This window comes from Furipterus horrens, unplaced genomic scaffold (genome assembly GCF_987537825.1).
Source record: "Furipterus horrens unplaced genomic scaffold, mFurHor1.1.pri manual_scaffold_7, whole genome shotgun sequence".
Lineage (NCBI taxonomy): Eukaryota > Metazoa > Chordata > Mammalia > Chiroptera > Furipteridae > Furipterus > Furipterus horrens.
The window spans coordinates 83,540,406-83,562,772 of record NW_028327177.1 but is presented as its reverse complement, the minus strand read 5'-3'; the positions used below and the strand labels follow the sequence as shown (position 1 = coordinate 83,562,772).

The 22,367-nt window shown below is 40.8% G+C and overlaps 1 pseudogene; it reads left to right on the top strand.

Annotated features, from left to right (window-relative positions):
• LOC150004722 (dynactin subunit 6 pseudogene) overlaps positions 1–22,367 on the top strand; it is a 198,311-nt pseudogene that overhangs the window by 117,805 nt on the left and 58,139 nt on the right.

Below are 22,367 nucleotides of genomic sequence, written 5' to 3'. Positions count from 1 at the left end.
AGTCCGGGACAACCTGCTACTGCTTATTGCTCCCCTGGTTGAAAGTCTTGTGGGGACCCCTAGAGAGGAAAGAAAGGCATGGACATGCTCCTGAGAGAGCCTGTGCTGGGTCATTGCCTTGAGGATTTTCATCTATTTTCTAAAGATGAGAATTTTAGGGGAGGGTCACAATAGAATACCATCAGCTTTATGCTGGTGCATCAAAATGAGATGTATTCCTCCGATTTAATCTGTCCTTGGGTGTGGTTAGTACTATCTCCCGGAGCAGGATGATTTAAACTATCTACCCTCTAGTTGGGGAGAAGTGTAAACCATTTATCCTTACCTGTCCTTGGTTAGGGAATATAGTATTTTGTGATTTACTAGATGGCTGTAAACTGGCCATTTATCTGTCTCGGTTTTTTTATTTCACTTGTCCTGACTTACTAAGCTGTCTCAATTACATTTTTTGGGAAAAACGAACTCTGAAAAATTATTATTGTCCTAATAATTTTTTTTGAGCCATCCATGATAACATTTCCTGATGATAACAATACCAATTCAGCTAGTCCAATTGCTTGAAAGTGCTGATACCTGTTCAAATCACCATTCAATCTGATATTTGCAGTATCATATTTGTCGGAGTATCTGTTCTGGAACAACTCTGCAGCCTGTACAGCTTTTTAATAAGCTCTTTGGTCTGTCTAGCTTTCTTGGCAAGTCAGATAAGCTCTTCCATCCTCCCTGTTAGAGCCTACTCTTACTTTTTAGGCAGTTGTCTCACATTTTCTTTTTCTTTTTTTTAAAGTATATTTTATTGATTATGTTGTTACAGTAGTTCCAATTTTCCCTTTGCTCCCCTCCACCCAGTACCCCCTTCCCTCCAGCAATCCCACCCCACTTAGGTCATGTCCATGGTCCATGCATATAAGTTCTTTGCCTTCACCCTTTCCTATATTATTCTTAACTTCCCCCTGTCTATTTTGTACCAATCAATTATGCTTCTTAATCCCTGCACCATATCCCCATTTCTCCCGCTCCCCCCTCCCAGCTGATGACCCTCCAAATGATCCCCATACCTATGATTCTGTTCATATTCTGGTTTGCGTTGTTGGATTTTGTTTTTATTTTTTAGATTCAGTTGTTGATAGTTGTGAGTTTGCTGTCATTTTAGTGTTCATAGTTTTGATTTTCTTTTTCTTAAGTAAGTCCCTTTGACATTTCATATAATAATGGCTTGGTGACGATGAACTCTTTTAGCTTTACCTTGTCTGAGAACCACTTCATCTGCCCTTCCATTCCAAATGATAGCTTCGCTGAATAGAGTAATCTTGGTTGTAGGTTGTCTTTCATCACCTTGAATACTGCTTGCCAGTCCCTTCCTGCCTACAAAGTATCCTCTGAGAAATCAGCTGATAATCCCATAGGCACCCCCCTATAGGCAACTCTCCGCCTCTCCCTTGCTGCCCCCAGGACTCACTCTTTACCTTTCACATTTGGCATCTCAATCATGATGTGTCCTGATGTGGTCCCCTCTAGGTCCAGTTCGTCCAGGATCCTCTGTGCTTCCTGGACCTGTATGTCCATCTCCTTTGCAACATTTGGAAAGTTTTCCTCATTTTTTTCAATTCTTGCTTCCTTATTCTGCACTGGTTGACTGTTTTTTCCTTCCTTATGTTTCAAATAATTGATTTGAACCCCGGTTTCCTTCCCTTCATCATTGATTTTGTGTGGATTTTCCTTCATTTCACTTAGCATAGCCTTCACTTCTCTTATGCATTTGCCATACTCAAACATATCTGTCAAGCCTGTGAGCATCTTTATCACCAATGTTTTGAATTCTGCGTCTGTTAGGTTATGTATCTCCTCATCTGTTAGGTTGGCTATCTCCTCATCGCTTAGTTCTCCCACTAGAGCCTTGATCCATTTCCCATTGGGTCCATACTTCTCTGTCTCCTCATTCTGACAGGCTCCTGTGTTTGTTTGCCTCCGTGTTCCAGGTAGAGCTGTTGCTCCTGCTATGTTGTAAAGGGTGGAGCTTAGGGATTTATCAGTACAGGGCGATCTGTTTCACCACGTTGTGGCACTGTATGTGGAAGAGGGGTCTGAGAGGGAACAATGCCACCTTCCCAGCACTCGCTCTTTTTCCAGGCACCTCTCCCACTTCCGCACTGGACTGGCGCCCCTCTAGCTGCTGCCTTGGCCATCGTTCCCAGAGTGGGTGGGTCTGTGGATGTTCTAGGATGGTGGAGGCCCTTTAAACAAGTGGATTCTGCTGAGAGACTGGCAGTTTCTGCTTCTGCCCCAACCCCCACTGGTCTCTACAGTCAGAAGCAATGAGGCTTGATTTTCCCTGGGACTGGGACTGTGAGCTGTGAGGTCCAGTTAGGAGCTGGGAAAGCCCTCCAGGTGTCCCTACTGACTTTTTAAAACATGCAGCTGCACTTTCTGCTAGCCTGTGGCTGCCAGCACTGCTGCCGCCACCATACCTTGTCATCTCTGCCCTGGCTCCCCCCCTTCTGCCTGCTTGGATGAATATTTCTTCTTTATATCTTTGTTTTCTGGACTTCCATGCATTTTGATTTTCTGGAACTTCTGGCTGTTTCTAGTTTTGAGGTAGTTGTATTCCTTCTTAGTTGTGGAGGGAGGCATAGCATGTCTGTCTACACCTCCATCTTGGCTGAAAGTCTCTCACATTTTCTTTTGAGAGACTTGTGGACTCCCTGCCTCAAGGTGCTCAGCTTCCTCAGCCACCAAAATCCCAGACAGAACAGCCTAGTTCTCATCATGTAGCTTAGGCACCTGTTTGGGCTGGAATGTTAACCCAGCTCTCTCATATCAGAGCAGTTACTCAGATGCTTTAGACTCATGATTTAGGAAATTGTGGGGGTTAGGGTGTTGAGGATCAATCTTTGGAAGGAACAATAGCAATGTTCTGGGTCAAACAAAAATTTTCTAGATCTTTTGGTTTCTGAATACTTTCTTAGATCATTTAGTTTATTTTGAGAAACACTATAAAGGTTTTGGCCACAAAGCATGGTGTGCTACTTGTTGCTCCATATATCAGCAGTATCAGCCTCACCTGGGAGCTCATTAGGAGAGAAGTATCTTGGGCCCCAAACCCACTCAACTAGAATGTGGTGCATGTAAACATTAAAGTTTGAGAAGGGTCCTGGGGCTGGAGAGATCCGCACAGGCTCCTCTTTAATTTTTTCCATCCCCCTTTTGTGATCCCTGGTCACTGGGGCAGAGGCAATCCCTCTCCAACTATACATTTTTCTTCTCCACCTCCACCTGGTTCATCACTTCCCTTCTTTCAGTTTCCTTGTCCTAGCTGTTCACTACCAACCCCCTTCCATTTTACTCCTTAAAGTCCTATTTGTTTGACATGAAATACTACTGTATATTGTAGACTTTTTCCTAGAAACTTTTCATGCTTTAATAATAGAAGTCTCCTTTTCAAGTAGAGACCACTCACTCTTTCTTACACTTTATAACTCAAGACACAATGTAAGAGTCAGATTTCCCCTTGCTTACTATGGATGCTTCCAGATCACATTTATTCTAGAATTTCTCCTTGAAAGATTTCTTAAACATGCCACATAAATGCTTGATAACTTGTCTATATTAAAATTAAGAGCTAAATTCAACAAATGACAGCAAAAGGAAAATTTAAAAACCAGTTTTAAAGTGCATATAACTTATTTTCCAGTAGCCATCTTGGTTAACAGATCAAGTGCCATGATATCACAGTGCCTGCAGTGCTTGTGTTCAAAGCTGAAAGTTAACTTCAAAAAATTTTATAAGAAAAAACAAAACAAAACTGAATCCCTGAGAAGATTTTAAAAACTACTTCAATCAAGAAATTTTGATGAGATCCAACATGACGGAGGATTAAGTGGAAGCTACACAAACCTCCTCCCAGGACGAATCTGGACTTACAACTTAATTGTGGAGAAATCATCTGGAATAACCAACAGAACACTAGCTAGAGAGAAGCCTTATAACCATGGACAGACAGAAAAGGCCGTTTCATCACAACGTGACTGGTAGAAAGGGTAGAGACTTGAAAGGGCTGGCTGGGCTCCCACAGGTGGCACCTGAAGGGACTGAGAAACAGCTAAGCATCTGGGGGTTCCCACTGAGAAGGGTGGGGTCTAAACCTCCAGCTGGGCTTCCCAGCCAACAGCAACAGAGCAGCAAGTAAAAGAGCATACAGCTTTGAATAATGAAAAGCCACAGGTTTTTTTTTTTTTTTCCTGACCTGAAAGAAACAGCTGGAGACAACGAGCTCTTAAAGGGATCACATTTGAAAATATATTTACACCCACTTACCCTGGGCTCCAGCAGAGGGAGAGAAGAGAAGACTAGAGATGCTTAAGGAGAGTCTGGAGTGGTGGTTTTGAGGACTGAACTGAGGGAGCAACTTACCGGGTCCAGCGCTGATTCAATCCCCACACTGCAGGCAGACTGCTCCCCTCCAAGTAGTATCAGCCTGAGGGTAAGCAATAGCTCCACCTGCAGGAATTAATCTGCCCCAAACTTCAGTGCTCAAGCCTGACAGCTGATCATAGATTGAATAAATTGACAAGTAAAGGAGACAAAAAAAGGCAATAGATCTCTAGTAGTTTTCCAATAGATTGCCTAGGCCCAGACTGGGACACAATCTGATGCAACCAGGGGCAGATCCAGGAAGTGCAGATCAATCTAAAAAGCAGAAAAAAAACAAGAACAGTCAAAAAAATGGGGATAAAGAGAAACAATTTTCCATTGAAAGGAAAGGAGAAATCCTCAGAAAGAGTGCTAAATGAAAGAGAGGAAAAAAACTATAAGACATGGAATTAAAATAATGGATTATAGAGAAGATCAATGAGCTCAGCAAGCTCAAAGAAAACTACAAAGAACTCCAGGGAAACTATAAGGAACTTACTAAGATTTATACCAGCATTAAAAAGGACATAAAAGGTTTTGGACCAAGATGGCCGCGGAGTAGGAGCAGTGTTCTCAGCTCGCTCCTGTTAAGGAGACAATCCAGGAGGAACAAACTCGGGGAGGAATGACTGAGTGGGAATATCTGATAACGTGAACGGGGAGGAGATCGTGGGAGCAGCGTGGAGGGGGGTGGAGGGGTTTATCACAAACTGCAGGCTGAGTCATTCTGAGACTCCGTGCATTTGCAGTATCAAGCCAGAGAGCTCACTAGCCGGGAGTGAATTCTTGTAGGGAGTTAGGGAGAGGATTTGGCCGAAAAAGCCAGAGGTGGGAGAGAACAGTGAACAACCAGGACTGGGAGAAACTGTGTGACCTGAGTCTGGAGAGAAACATCCTCAGCTGCAACCTCTGACGGAAAGCTCGGCATCCCGGGCGCGCCCAGCACTTGCGCTAGGGCCCTACAGAACAAAGGAGCAGTTTTGGGGCAAGGAGAGGGGCCGCACTGAAAAGCTGCTGCGGAACTCCGGACCGGGGGAGAACTGCGTTCTTGAAATCAGTGTTTGCTCTTTAGTCGCGCTAGAATCCCACAGAACAAAAGGCAGGTTTGGGGCTAAGAGAGAAATAGGACGTGCAGGGTGTGTAAGTAGGGAAGAGAGCGGAGGCGGAGGTTCTGGAGGGGAGACGGTTTTAGGGCAAGGAGAAGGGCCCGCAGGGAAGGGCTGCCGCAGAGCTCAAGACCGGCAGAGAGCTCCGGGGAAGGAGAGTGCTGCGCTGACCGACCACACTAGAATCCCACAGAACAAAGGGACGGTGCTGTGGCGGGAAGAAAGATAGAGCGCGCAGGCCCATAGACAGGGAAGCCAGCGGAAGCGGTAGCTCGGAATAGAGAAAGTTTTGGGGCAAGGAGAAGAGCACAGTCAGGAAAGCTACTGCAAAGCTCCAGACTAGGGGAGAGGTCCTGGGCAGGAAAGGGTCACTGGGCCCGGCACTTTGACCGACTGTGCCAGAGTCCTGCAGAACAAAAGGACGATCTTGAGACAGGAAGAGAGGTAGGGTGCGCAGGCATATAGACAGGGAAGAGAGCAGAAGCTGTAGCCTGGGAATAGACAGGACTGGAGGCAGGGCGGGGATTGCTGGCAGGCACAGGCTGGACCAACAGGGGGAAGGAGTAGCTGGACAAGCCTGAGGAGGGCTGAGGGTGCCTCAGGAGGGGACTACTAAAGGCAGCTCACAGCAGAGCGGTGGTAGGCCCACGAAAAAAAGACTAGCAACCCCAGAATCAAGCAGAACCCTCCCACAGCCAGCCAACCAACCAGAAAAGATTTGAAACTCATAGAATTTTGAATAGGAGCAGACTCAGGAAGGAAGCAAGGAAAAACCAAAAAACAAACAAACCAAAAATACCCAGAGACTGTGAATAAAAGTTGAATTGAGTTAAAATCCTCATTCTTTTATCTCTCACTCTCTCTCTAACTACCCCTACCGTCAGTCCCTTCTTATTCTCACTCCTTTTCTCCCCTCCCCTTCCCTCCCTTCTCTCCCCTTAGCATTCTCCCCTGCATCCTATTCTCAGTTAATTTTATAATTTTAAGTTCTCTCCCTTTCTCACCCTCTCCTTTCTCTGTGCTACGCACCTTCAACTTTATTAAATTTCTTTCTTTATTTTGTCCCCCTTCAGTCTACATTCATTTTTCTTTCATCTCTTGTCCTTATTTTCCTTCTCTCCCTATACATAATCTCTCTCTCTCCCTATTACACTTTATATTCTAATCTCTTAATATTCAAATTATAATTCTAATCTATCCCCCTCTCCCTTTACTCTCCCATTCTTACCTCTTCTCTTTTTCTACCCCACCCCCCCACTTCTTTCCCTACCTCTTGTATTTCTCTCCTTCATCCTATCTTTTGCCAACTCTTCAATTTCAATCCTCCCCTCCCTAATATCTCCTCTTCCTCCTGATTTCCTTCCCTCCTCTGAGCTCTTTTCCTCCCAAATCCTCTTGCTTTCCTATCTCCCATTCCTCTCTCTCTATACTCACCTTTTCTCTCTATCTTGCAACTTTATATCATGTTTTAATCTCCTAATCTTTTTTTATAACATATAATTTAAAAAAGAATTTTAATCCAGTCCCCTCTCTTCTACCTCCCCTTCTTCTTTTGTTCTCTCTCCTACCCTTCTCTTCTCTACTTTCTCTCTCTCTTTCCTCTCTCCCTTCCTGTCTTGCTATTTTCTACTCTGTATTTTTATCCTTAAAAAATTCTCTCTCAATCTATTTCCTACCTTCTAACCTCCCCAGCCCTCTCTTTCAATTTCTGGCTGTCTGTCTACCTGGATGTCTGTTGTGTCTACCCTACCTCCCACGCTAATCATATAGTATATACCGATTATATAATCCTAATACTATACACTTCCACTTTCTCTCTCCACACTGTAACCCTCCCCTCCTTTTCAAACAGACAGTGTAAGTGTTAATTGCTCTCTTACATAACCTTGATCCCAATTGCTAATATTAATACTCTATCAACTTCCAGCTCAAAAATTACCCTTCCTTCATTTAAAACAACTCCTTTCTGTTTCTCCTACGAAATAACAATCCCAGTATCTCCACAAGTATATTAACACGGGCTCATTTGCAGCCTATAGTGGGATTGTATTTGGGGGAGACATTGGAGGGTGTGGGTTTCTTGCCTGGGTTGTATAATTATGTTTTAGCAGCACCTTCACAAAAGAACTCAAGACAAGGTGGGCAGAGTGACTCTCAATTAACTAACCAGAGAAAAAGATCCACCAAAAAGTAGCTGAAATACAACCAGACAGATTAAAGAAATATCATCAAGGACAACACAGACGGAAATCCAGGAGGGTGGAGGAGTAAGTGGAAGCTACACTAACCCCCTCCCAGGACCAGCCAGTGCTGACTCAGCCCCAGTACAGCAGACAGACCATCCCCCTCCAAGTGGTTTCATACTAAGGGGAAATAAAAGCCCTGCCTACAGGAATTAAGTTGCCACACCCACGGTCATTAAGCCTGATGGCTGATCACAGATTGAGTATAGTAACAACTAAAGAAGAGAGACAAAGGCAGTAGATCCCTGGAAGTCTCCAACTGGCTGCCTAGGGCCAGTCTGGTACATGATCTGACGCTACCAGAGGCAGATCCAGGAAGAACTGATCATTCTAAGAAGCACCAACAAACAAAAGGAATCACAAAAATGGGGAGACAGAGAAACAACCCCCCATCAAAAGGAAAGGTAGAATCCCCAGAAAGAGTGCTAAATGAAATAGAGGGGAGCAAAATATCAGATACAGAATTTAAAACATGGATTATGGAGAAGCTGAATGAGCTCAGCGGAAACTACAAAGAACTCCAGAAAAACTACAATGAACTCCAGAAGAACTATAAGGAACTTACCAAGAATTATACCAGCATCAAAAAGGACATGGAAGCTATCAATAAGAGCCAGGAGGAAATGAAGAATACAATCTCTGAATTGAAGAACACAGTAGAAGGAATTCAAAGCAGGCTAGAGGAAGCAGAAGATCGGATCAGCGAGCTGGAGGACAACGTACACAAAAACTCCCAGACAATGCAACAAAAATGAAAAAAGACTGAACAAGACTGAAGAGGTTCTAAGACAGCTGCAGGACAACATGAAACGTAACAATATCCGTATCATTGGAATTCCAGAAGGAGAAGAAGAAGAGCAAGGGATAGAAAACCTCTTTGAAAAACTAATGACAGAAAACTTCCCTCACATGAGGAGAGAAAGAGTCACGCAAATCCAGGAGGCACAGAGGGTCCCAATGAAGATGAACCCCAACAGGCCCACCTCAAGACACATCATAATTAAAATGGCAACATCCAAAGACAAAGAGAGAATCCTAAAAGCAGCAAGAGGGAAACAACTAATAACATACAAGGGAGCTCCAATAAGGCTATCCTCAGATTTCTCAGCAGAAACACTACAAGCAAGAAGGGAATGGCAAAAAATATTCCAAGCAATGAAAAACAAAGGCCTACAACCAAGAATACTCTACCCAGCAAGGCTCTCATTCAAAATGGAAGGCGAAATAAGGAGTTTCTCAGACAAAGGAAGACTAAAAGAATACATCTCCACCAAACCAGCAATGCAAGAGATGCTAAAGGGTCTGCTCTAAAAAGATAAAGAAACAGAGAGAAACAGAGAAGAACACGAGTACAAAGGGGGAAAATGACAATGAATAAGTACTTATCAGTAATAACCTTAAACGTAAATGGATTAAACGCTCCAATTAAAAGACATAGGGTAGCTGAATGGATTAGAAAGAATGACCCACATATATGCTGTCTACAAGAGACCCACCTTAGAACAAAAGATCTACACAGACTGAAAGTAAAGGGATGGAAAAATGTATTCCAAGCAAATGGACATGAAAAAAAAGCCGGGGTAGCAATACTTATATCAGACAAAACAGATTTCACAGCAAAGTCCATAAAAAGAGACAAAGAAGGGCATTTCATAATACTTAAGGGAAAAATCCATCAAGAAGATATAACCCTTATAAATATATATGCACCCAACTTAGGAGCACCCAAATATGTAAGGAAAATTTTGAAAGACTCCAAGAAAGATATAGGCAGCAACACACTCATCGTAGGGGACTTTAACACCCCATTGTCAACAATGGACAGATCTTCAAAGCAAAGAAACAACAAAGATATTGAGGCACTGAACAACACTTTAGATCAAATGGACTTAGTCGATAGATATAGAAGTTTACACCCCAAAGAAGCAAAATATACATATTTCTCAAGTGCACATGGAATATTTTCAAAGATAGACCACATGATAGGTCACAAAACAAGCCTCAATAAATTCAAGAAAATTGAAATTATATCAAGCATCTTCTCAGATCACAATGCCTTAAAATTGGAAATCAACCTCAAGGAAAAAACTCAAAAACATTCAAACTCATGGAGAATGAATAACATGCTATTAAATAATGAATGGGTTAACAATGACATCAAGGAAGAAATCAAAAAGTTCCTGGAAACCAATGATAATGAACACACAACAACCCAAAACCTATGGGATACAGCGAAAGCAGTCTTAAGAGGAAAGTTCATAGCAATACAAGCCTACCTAAAAAAGCTAGAAGAATCTCTAGTAAAAAATTTAACCCTACAGCTACAAGAACTAGAGGAAGAACAACAAGCAAAACCCAGATCAAGTAGAAGGAAGGAAATCATCAAGATCAGAGCAGAATTAAATGACATAGAGTCTAAAGTAACAATTCAAAAGATCAACAAGAGTAGGAGCTGGTTCTATGAAAAGATAAACAAAATTGACAAGCCTTTAGCCAGGCTCATCAAGAAAAAAAGAGAGAGAACCCAAATAAATAAAATCAGAAATGAAAGAGGAGAACTCACAACTGATACCACAGAAATACAAAGAATTATAAGAAATTATTACGAACAACTGTATGGCAAGAAATTTGACAACCTAGAGGAAATGGACAGATTCCTGGAAACCTATAGTCTTCCCAAACTGAACCAAGAAGAAGCAGAAAGTCTGAATAGACCAATAACAGCTAGCGAAATTGAAGCAGTAATCAAAAAACTCCCAGCAGACAAAAGCCCAGGACCAGATGGCTTCACAAGTGAATTCTACAAAACATTTAGGAAAGAACTAACTCCTATCCTCCTCAGACTATTCCAAAAGATACAAGAAGAGGGAAGACTCCCAAACTCGTTCTATGAAGCCAGTATTACCCTAATTCCAAAACCAGGTCAAGACACAACAAAGAAAAAAACTACAGACCAATATCGCTGATGAACATAGATGCTAAAATCCTCAACAAAATATTGGCAAACCGGATCCAGCAACACATTAGAAAGATCATACACCACGATCAAGTAGGATTCATCCCAGGGATGCAAGGATGGTTTAATATTCGCAAATCAATAAACGTGATACACCACATAAACAAAATGAAAGACAAAAACCACATGATCATATCAATAGATGCGGAAAAAGCATTTGATAAAGTACAACACCCATTTATGATAAAAACTCTCAGCAAAATGGGAATAGAGGGAGCATACCTCAACATAATAAAGGCCATATATGAGAAACCTGAAGCCAACATCATACTCAATGGGCAAAAACTGAGAGCATTCCCCCTGAGATCAGGAACAAGACAAGGATGTCCGCTCTCTCTACTCCTATTCAACATAGTCTTGGAAGTTCTAGCCACAGCAATCAGACAAGAAAGAGAAATAAAAGGCATCCAAATTGGAAAAGAGGAAGTAAAACTGTCATTATTTGCAGATGACATGATAGTGTACATAGAAAATCCTTTAGACTCCACAAAAAAACTATTCAATCTAATAAGTGAATTCGGCAAAATACAGGATACAAAGTCAATATTAAGAAATCAAAGGCATTTTTATACACCAACAATAAAAACTCAGAGATAGAAACTGAAAGAAAAATCCCATTTACCATAGCAACAAGAAAAATAAAATACCTAGGAATAAACTTAACCAAAGAGGTAAAACACCTGTACTCAGAAAACTACATAACACTGAAGAAAGAAATTAAAGAAGATACAAATAAATGGAAGCGTATACCATGCTCATGGATGGGAAGAATCAACATCATTAAAATGTCCATACTACCCAAAGCAATTTATAGATTCAATGCAATCCCTATTAAAATACCAGCAACATATCTCACAGACCTAGAACAAATACTTCAAAAATTTATATGGAACCAAAAAAGAGCCCGAATAGCCACAGCAATTTTGAGGCAGAACACAGTAGGAGGAATCACAATACCCGATATCAAACTATACTACAAGACCACGGTAATCAAAACAGTCTGGTACTGGCATAAAAACAGACATATAGATCAATGGAACAGAATAGAGAGCCCAGAAATAAGCCCAGGTTCATATGGTCAACTAATATTTGACAAAGGGGGAAAGAACATCAAATGGAGTGAAAAGAGCCTCTTCAACAAATGGTGTTGGGAGAACTGGACAGGGACATGCAAAAAAATGAAACTAGAGCACCAGCTCACACCATACACCAGAATAAACTCAAAATGGATCAAAGACTTAAATGTAAGCCGTGACACCATAAAAGTCCTAGAGGAAAGAATAGGCAGGAAAATTTCAGATATCCCACGTAGCAACATTTTCACTGATATATCTCCTAAGGCAAGGGAAATAAAGGAAAGAATAAACAAATGGGACTACATCAAACTAAAAAGTTTCTGCTCAGCTAAAGAAAACATCAGCAAGATGCAAAGAAAACCAACCATATGGGAAAATATATTCGCCAATGACATCTCAGACAAGGGATTGATCTCCAAAATATACAAAGAACTCATACGACTCAACACCAAGAAGACAGACAACCCAATTAAAAAATGGGCAAAGGACCTGAACAAACACTTCTCCAAAGAAGACATACAGAGGGCCCATAGACATATGAAAATATGCTCAACATCACTAGCCATCAGAGAGATGCAAATTAAAACCACAATGAGATACCACCTCACACCAGTCAAAATGGCAATCATCAACAAATCAACAAACAACTTGTGCTGGAGAGGATGCGGAGAAACGGGAACCCTGGTGCATTGCTGGTGGGAATGCAGATTGGTGCAGCCACTGTGGAAAACAGTTTGGAATTTCCTTAAAAAACTAAAAATGGAACTGCCTTTTGAACCAGCAATTCCATTGCTAGGATTATATCCAAAAAATCCCGAAACACCAATTCAAAAGAACCTATGCACTCCAATGTTCATAACAGCACTATTTACAATAGCCAAGTGCTGGAAACAACCTAAATGGCCATCTGTAGATGAGTGGATCAAAAAACTGTGGTACATTTACACAATGGAATTCTATGTAGCAGAAAGAAAGAAGGAACTTCTACCATTTGCAACAACATGGATGGAACTAGAGAAAATTATGCTTAGTGAAATAAGCCAGGCAACAAAAGAAAAATACCTTATGCTGTCACCTATTACAGGAAACTAATGAACAACACAAACAAATGAGCAAAATTGAACCAGAGGTATGTAAACAAGAAGTAGACTAACAGTAAAAAGGGGGGCGGGGGGGAGGAAAAGAAAGGTGTAAGGGGATGGGTCAAGTTAAAAAAAATATATATATATGAATGACCCACAGACAGGTGCAACTGAGTGGGGACTAAATGTGGGGGAGGGGAGGGACAGGGTGCAGGGAAACAAGAGGGCTAAAAAAGTGAGACAACTGTAATGGAAAAACAAACCAAAATTTCTTAGTGGGGGAAAAATGAAAATATGAAGAATGGAAATGCCAGTTCAGGGAATATTAGGACAAAGATTTTCCTTCACGTTGTATATTTTTCTCCCTATTTGATCCCTCCAGAGTTTGGCATTCTAAACAAGTAAGTAATGACATAAGTTCCTTTGCATAGAACTAATAAGACCAGTTGTCAACAGAGGTTCTTTTTTTTTTTTTTTTTTTTGACCAAGTCTTTGACTGGAATGTCAAGCCCAAAGGAAACATACTTGGGCTCAGATTGTTACCAGAAAGCCCTGAGGAACTGGGAATGACTTTCAAAGGTAATAAAAGCCCGTGAGATAAAAGGTCTGGTACCATGGTTGGTTGTGCGGTCCACAGCAATCTTTCCAGGGAAGGAACGAAGGTTGTTTTCCTGAAAGATGGCTAGAAGGAACCTTAAGGCACAAGGAAAGACCAGAAAGACTTGGAAAAAACAGGTGTGTACAGGCAAGGATGAATGCCAGATATGTGGCATAGCTTCTGTGCCCTGAAGAACAGACTGAAGGTCACCCCAAATATCCCTTGGGTAAGTTCCAGCAAAGCAGAACTAAAGATTATAAGTGATCATTTGCTGCTCTTGTTATGTCTATGAAAACGAACAGGATAAATTAAAAATGGACTTAATGTAGTCCCTTTAAAGACAAGGAGGGTAACCTTAGGGAGAAAAATTATTATTCAAGGAAAATCACAATGATCAGTAGTAGAGTATAAAACAGGGCAACTAACCGTCTTAAAAGTTTCTTCTCCAGATTTAGAGACTTGTTTGCGGGTTATGTTACATAAATTAACACGTGTTTTTTGTTTTCAAAGGACATAAGCCTATGATCGCATTACCTGAGTGATTATCTGTAGCATAAGCCTCACTTAATCCTCTCTGCAGCACTGCCTCCTGAGACTCAACGGTTTGGCTGAACTAAATGGCTGGGTTGGGGAAGAATGGGGTGGTCTGTGGACTTCACTTTAAAACGGGTTTCTCTTTTCTATCCTAATGGCTTGGACAGAAAAGGCCCAGAGGTCTGAGAGGGGGAAAAACCTAAACTATTTACCTCAGCCCAAACTAAGTATAATGGGCAAAAGGGTTTTGGACAGGCGAGATGTGCGTAGCACACCTTCTTACAAAGAAGCCTTTTTTTTTTCCCTAATATGAAACATTGAAAAATTAATCCCTGCCTTCTGTAATCTAGTAGTTATGGATTGAATGATGTCTTTTAACCCTTTTCGCCAAATCTGTTGCCCCCAGAACACAACAAGGACACCAGCCTGTTAAACCAAGCACGCCGTTGACCGGAGACAGCCAACTGACCTGGAGTCTGCACGATCCTTCCCCATGTGGGAAGGCCACCCTCCCCTCCACACCCCCACTCTTATTAGGGTTTTCAGGACCCAAGGGTAGGTAGGACGACGACCATGTCCAGCTTGAAGCAGCTAGAGGAGCTTGAGACCTTCGCCCATTGTCCTTTACAAGATTACAAAGGGTCCTAATATTTGAGAGGGGGGGTGATAGTTAATTTTTATGAACCAGGGGTATGGACTTGGGGGGGATTGCTGGGGGAGGGGGGTGCTGGGTGGAGGGGAACAAGGGGGAGAAAATTGGAACTGTTGTAACAATATAATCAATAAAAAACATTATAAAAAAAAAGGACATAAAAACTATCAGTAAGAGCAAGGAGGGAATGAAGAATACAATTTATGAATTGAAGAACACAGTAAAAGAAATCAAAAGCAGGCTAGAGGAAGCAGAAGATCAGATCAGTGATCTGGAGGACAATGTGGAAAAAAATTCCCAGACAGTGCAATAAAATGAGAAAGAATGAAGACATTTTAAGAGAGCTGCAGGACAACATGAAACATAATAATATTCATATCATTGGAATATCAGAAGGAGAAGAAGAAGAGCAAGGGATAGAAAACCTCTTTGAAAAACTAATGACAGAAAACTTCTCTAACTTGATGGGAGAAAAAGTCATACAAGTTCAGGAAACAGAGATGGTCTCAATGAAAATGAACCCCAACAGGCCTACTCCAAGACACATCAAAATAAAAATGGCAACACTCAAAGACAAAGAGAGAATTCTAAAAGCAGCAAGAGAAAAATAGCTAGTAACATACAAGGGAGCTCCAATAAGGCTATCATCAGATTTCTCAATAGTAACACTACAAGCCAGAAGAATATAATAAAACAAAAAATCCAAGCAATGAAAAACAGAGGCCTACAACCAAGATAACTCTACCCAGCAAGGCTCTCATTCAAAATGGAAGGTGAAATAGGAGTTTCCCAGAAAATTGAAGGCTAAAAGAATACATCTCCGCCAAACCAGCATTGCAAGAGATGCTAAAGGGTCTGCTTTAAGAAGATGAAGAAACAGAGAGACAGAGGGGAACACAGGCACATATAAAGGGGAAAATGACAATGAATAATCTATCAATAATAACCTTAAATGAAAATGGATTAAATTCACCAATCAAGAGACATAAGGTAGCTGAATGGATTAGGAAGCATGACACACATTTTCACTGTCTACAAGAGACCCACCTTAGAACAAAAGATCTATACAGACTGAAAGTGAAGGGATGAAAAAAAATATTTTAAGCAAACACATGAAAAAAAAGCTGGGATAGCAATACTTATATCAGACCAAACAAGCTTCACAGCAAAGGCCATTAAAAGGGACAAAGAAGGACATGTCATCATACTTAAAAGAACAATCCATCAAGAAGATATAACCCTTGTAAACATATATGCACCCAACATAGGAGCACCCAAATATATAAAGAAAATCTTGGAATACTACAAAAAGGATATCAACAGCAACACATTCATAGTAGGAGACTTTAACACCCTATTGTCAAAATAGACAGATTTGAAACAAAGAAACACCAAGGATATTGAGGCATTGAATAACACTCTAGATCAAATAAAATTAGTTGGTATTTATAGAACTTTTCAACCCCCAAAACAAAATATACATTCTATTCAAGTGCACATGAAACATTTTCAAAATAGACCACATGGTAGGACACAAAACAAGCCTCAACAAATCCAATTAAATTGAAATTATATCAGGCATCTTCTCAGATCACAATGCCTTGGAACTGGATATCAACCTCAAGGAAAAAACTCAAAGACATTCAAAATCATGAAGAATAAGTAACATGTTATTAAACAATAAATGGATTAAGAATGACATCAAGAAAGAAATAAAAGGTTTCTGGAAACAAATGATAATGGGCACACAAAAGCCCGAAACCTATGGGACACAGCGAAGGCAGTCCTGAAAAAAAAGCTCATATCAATACAGGCCTACCTAAAAAGGATAGAAGAATCTCAAATAAAAAACCTAATCCTGCAGCTACAAGAACTAGAGGAACAACAACAAGCAAAGAACAGAGCGAGTAGAAGGAAGGAAATCACCAAGATCATAGCATAATTAAATAACATAGAGACTAAGCAAGCAATTCAAAAGATCAACAAAAGTAGGAACTGCTTCTTTGAAAAAATAAATAAAATCAACAAGCTTTCATCCAGACGCAACAAAAAAAAAGAGGACCCAAATAAACAAAATTAGAAACAAAAGAGGAGAAATCACAACCAATACCACAGAAATAAAAAGGATTGTAAGAATTCCTACAAAGAACTCTACAGCAAGAAATTTGACAACCGAGAGGAAATGGACAAATTCCTGGAAATATATAATATTCCCAAACTAAGTCAAGAAGAAGCAGAAAGCCTGAACAGACCAATAACAACTAGGGAAATTGAAGCAGTAATCAAAAACTCCTGGCACACAAAAGCCCTGGACCGGATCACTTCACAGGTGAATTTTACAAAACATATAGGAAAGAATTAACTCATATCCTTCTCAGACTATTCTAAAAAAATTCAAGAAGAGGGAGACTCCCAAAATCTTTCTATGAAGCCAATATTACCCTAATTCCAAAACCAGGTCAAAACACAACAAAGAAAGAAACTACCGGCCAATATCTCTGATGAACATAGATGCTAAAATCCTCAACAAAATATTGCCAAACCAGATCCAGCAACACATTAAAATGATCATACACCACGATCAAGTGGGATTAATCCCAGGGATGCAAGGATGGTTTAATATTTGCTAATCAATAAATGTAATACACCACATAAACACAATGAAAGACAAAAACCACAGGATCATATCAATTGATGCTGAAAAGGCATTTGATAAAGTAAAGCACCCATTTATGATAAAAACATTCAGCAAAATGGGAATAGAGGGATCATACCTCAACATAATAAAGGCCACATACAAGAAACCTGAAGCCAACATCATACTCAATGGACAAACACTAAAAGCACTCCCCCTGAGATCAGGAACAAGACAAGGATGTCCACTCCCTCCATTGCTATTCAACATAGTCTTGGAAGTTCTAGCCACAGCAATCGGAGAAGAAAAAAAATAAAAGTCATCCAAATTTGAAAAGAGAAAGTAAAACTGTCATTATTTGCTGATGACATGATAGTGTACATAGAAAATTCTAGAGACTCCACTAAAAAACTACCTGACGTAATAAGTGAGTTTGGCAAAATAGCAGGGTACAATCAATATTCAGAAATTGAAGGCATTTCTGTACATGAACAATAAAATATCATAGATAGAAGTGAGAAAAAATCCCATTTACTGTAGCAACAAGAAAAATTAAGTACCTAGGAATAAACTTGACCAAGGTGGTAAAAGACCTGTACCCAGAAAACTACATAATACTGAAGAAAGAAATTAAGGAGGATACAAATAAATAGAAGTATATACCATGTTCATGGATGGGAAAAATCAACATTATTAAAATGTCCATATTACTCAAAGCAATCTATGGATTCAGTGGAATCCCTATTAAAATACCAGTGACATATTTCACAGACATAGAAAAAATACTTCAAAAATTTATATAGAATCCAAAAAGACTCGAAAGATTCATAGCAATATTGAAAAGGAAGAACACAGTAGGATAAATCACTATACCTGATATCAAACTATACTACAAGGCCACTATAATCAAAACAGTCTGGTACTGGCATAAGAACAGACACATGGATCAATGGAACAGAATAGAGAGGTCAGAAATAATCCCATGTCTATTTGGTCAACTAATATTTGACAAAGGGGGAAGGAACGTAAAGTGGAGTGAAAAGAACCTCTTCAACAAATGGTGCTGGGAGAACCATGCTCTTGACCACCAACTTACACCATACACCACAATAAACTCAAGATGGATCAAAGACTTAAATGTAAGCCATGACACCATAAAAGTCCTAGAGGAAAACAAAGGCAGGAAAATCTCAGATATCCCACATAGCAATATTTTCACTAATATATCTCCTAGAACAATGGAAATAAAGGAGAGAATAAGCAAATGGGACTATATCAAACTAAAGGGTTTTTGCTCAGCAAAAGAAAACATCGGTAAGATGAAAAGGGAGCCAACAATATGGGAAAACATATTTTCCAATGACACCTCAGACAAGGGATTGATCTCCAAAGTATGTAAATAACTTTTATGACTCAATGGCAAGAAGACAAACAACCAAATTAAAAAATGGGCAAAGGACCTGCACAAACAATTCTCCAAAGAGGACCTACAGAGGGTCCATAGGCATATGAAACGATGCTCAACATTATTAGCCATCAGAGAGATGTAAATAAAAACCACAATGAGCTACCACGTTACACCAATCAGAATGGTCATCATCGACAAATCAACAAACAAGTGCTGGCAAGGATGTTGGTGAGAATGCAGACTGGTGCAGTCACTATGTAAAACAGTATGGATTTTCCTCAAAAAAACTAAAAATAGAACGGCTTTTTGATCCAGGAATTATTGCTAGGATTATACCTGAAGAATCCTGAAACACCAATTCAAAAAAACCTATGCACTCCTATGTTCATAGTAGTGCTATTTATAATAGCCAAGTGCTGGAAACAGCCTAAGTGCCCGTCTGTCGATGAGTGGGTCAAAAAATTGTGGTACATTTACACAATGGATTACTATGCAACAGAAAGAAAGAAGGAACTCCTACCATTTGCAACAGCACGGATGGAACTAGAGATAATTATGCTTAGCGAAATAAGCCAGGCAAGGAAAGAAAAATACCATATGATATCATCTAATGTCGGCAGCCGTCCGTCTCGAGAGACGATGGTGTAGCTTCTTAAGAGTCTATCTGCACCGCCGAGAATGGCTGTGCAGTCCAACTCGGGAGTGACACGGTATCTGTCTCCTCCCGTGTTGAATCGACATCTTGCGATGACGCTGGAGTGTCCTCTCCAGTGAAGCTGAAGCTACAGAGCCTGGGCAGGGTGATATGGAGGGTCTGCTGTTGCCCATGCAGCAGACCCCCCCTCTCTTCGCAGCTGAAGGGTCCAAGGGAAAGACGGAGTCAATACAGCTTGGCTTCAGGTGCGCCGCAGGAGTTGCCGGTGTTGACTACAGCGTCAAACAGCCTTAGGGACTCCGGCTCCGGATTTTCTGTCGGGGTTTACTCCCTTAGCCTTTCCCCTGAAGAGGTATGCCGCAAGGCAGCGGAGGTTTTTTGGAGTCAGAGTTTTCCTTCTCTGATGTACCCTGACTGGAAGATCGAACCAGCGACACTTAGCTCGCAGGCCGACGCTCAATCCACTGAGCCAAACCAGCCAGGGCTTATCATCTAATACAGGAAACTAATGCACAACACAAACAAGTGAGCAAAATTGAACCAGAGGCATGTAAACATGGAACAGACTGACAGTGACAAGGAGGGACGTGGGAGGGAGAGAAGGGAGGTGGGAAGGGGAAGGGCCTAGGCAAGAAACTCATGTAAATGACCCATGGACATGGACAATGGAGTGGGGATTGACTGTGGGAGAAGGGGTGGGTGGGGTGGGAGGAAGCAATGGATGAAAAAGTAGGAAAACTGTAATAGAAAAACAATAAAAAAAAAGAAAGAAAAAAATGCATATACCACTCAAGATTACTGTCTAGAATATATAATAAGATCCAATATATCAATAAAAAGTTAAAAATCCAATTGAAAGAAAATGGGAATGTGATACATTGAGCCAATCTACAGACCAGAAAACATGACTATCCACATGAAAAATGAGAAAATGCTCAATGGCACTACTAATTAAGGAAATACATGCCCAAACCCCAGCAAATACCATTTCACACCCAATTAAAAAGTTGGACAATATCAAGTAGAGATGATAATATGGAGTAATGGAAATTTGGACTCCTGGATGGAGTGTAAATGTTTATGACTGCACTGGAGAAGCTTGGCAGCATCTAGTCAAACTAAAGAATCCCTTACCCATGACTGAATATTTTTATTGCTAGGTGAGTCCAGAGCAGTGCTGGATGCACAAGATGAAATGTAGAGAACTGTTCAATGGAACAATGTTTGAAATGTCAAAAGTAGGAAACAATGACGTTCATCAATAAGAAAAAGATTTAAAAATTATATATTCACACAATGAAAAACTAAGTATCAATTGTATGTAAATGAACTTGAAATAGGTATATGTGTATGTGTATAGGTATACATGTACTTTTTATTTATATATATGAACTTGCATAAATCTCACAATTTAAATTAATAAAAGCAAATTGTAGAAACATATATAGCATATCATTCATATAAAGTTTAAAAACATGTAAAACAAAGATTTGTCTAAGGATACATGGCACTGTATCTAGAATAGTAGTTATTTTGGTGGGATCAGGAGAGAGGATGAATATATAAGGATTTACATGGGTTGGGGGAGGGGCTGCAATAGTTTTGGTCTAGAGCTTTATTTTAAGCTGAGTGACAGATACAAGGACCACCTAAGTCAGTCATCTCACCCTCTTCCCACTCTTGTTACCATCATCTATTGAGCTCACACACATACTCAGCCTGCAATTTTCCTCTCTATTCCTCCCACTATCACCTGCATGATTTCAGCATCCCCATGGCTCAGACATCCAATGACCCTATAGGTCTTGGTTCTTCTATGCTCCCACACCCTTGAATATCACTTGCCCTAGCTACATTTTGGATCTTGTCGCCAGGATGTCTTTATCCAATACCCCTCCTGATTTTTTTCCTTCCTCTTCCTCTTCTTTCCCTTTAGTTCTCCTCCTTCTCCTTCTTCTCTTTCCTGTTTCTCTTTCCCTCCTCCTCCCATGTTCTTGTCCAGCTAATCTTCATTTTGACCTTCTGGTGGGCTTTATTGCCTTATACTACTTTATTCCTCCACTTTTCTTTTGAGTTACTTTCTTCTGAACCAATCTAGACCCATAGCCAACACTTTAGAGCTTTGATCACACCCATTTTGCCTAATTCCAATCATCCATTTTAGTTTTCTAATGCTGGCCTAGGATATGAGTTAATGCTAACATAAATCACATCACAGTTCTGACCTGCAACATTTCAAACTTATTTATCCAGAGAACCTGTTTCTAGGAAAAACCTGACATGTCTTTCTATGCATTCCTATTTGAAATCATTCCTAGCCTTTAATATCAATGACCCAGCATTCAACATCAATGGACAATGGCTCCCCTTGGACTAGAATCGTCGTCGGCAGCCGTCCGTCTCGAGAGACGATGGTGTAGCTTCTCAAGAGTCTATCTGCACCGCCGAGAATGGCTGTGCAGTCCGACTCGGGAGTGACATCGTATCTGTCTCCTCCCGTGTTGAATCGACATCTTGCGATGATGCTGAAGCTACAGAGCCTGGGCAGGGTGATATGGAGGGTCTGCTGTTGCCCATGCAGCAGACCCCCCCCTCTCTTCGCAGCTGAAGGGTCCAAGGGAAAGACGGAGTCAATACAGCTTGGCTTCAGGTGCGCTGCAGGAGTTGCCGGTGTTGACTACAACGTCAAACCGCCTTAGGGACTCCGGCTCCGGATTTTCTGTCAGGGTTTACTCCCTTAGCCTTTCCCCTGAAGAGGTATGCCGCAAGGCAGCGGAGGTTTTTTGGAATCAGAGTTTTCCTTCTCTGTTGGACTAGAATGGTGGTGAGTTAACTGTTGTGAAGTGCTCAGGTTCCAGGAAGGTGCCTTTGGAGTAGTTCTAGAAGTCTTATAGGGCAGGCTCTGGTTCCCCATGCTCACTTCAATCAGAAAAGGTCTGTTTTAATAATTTT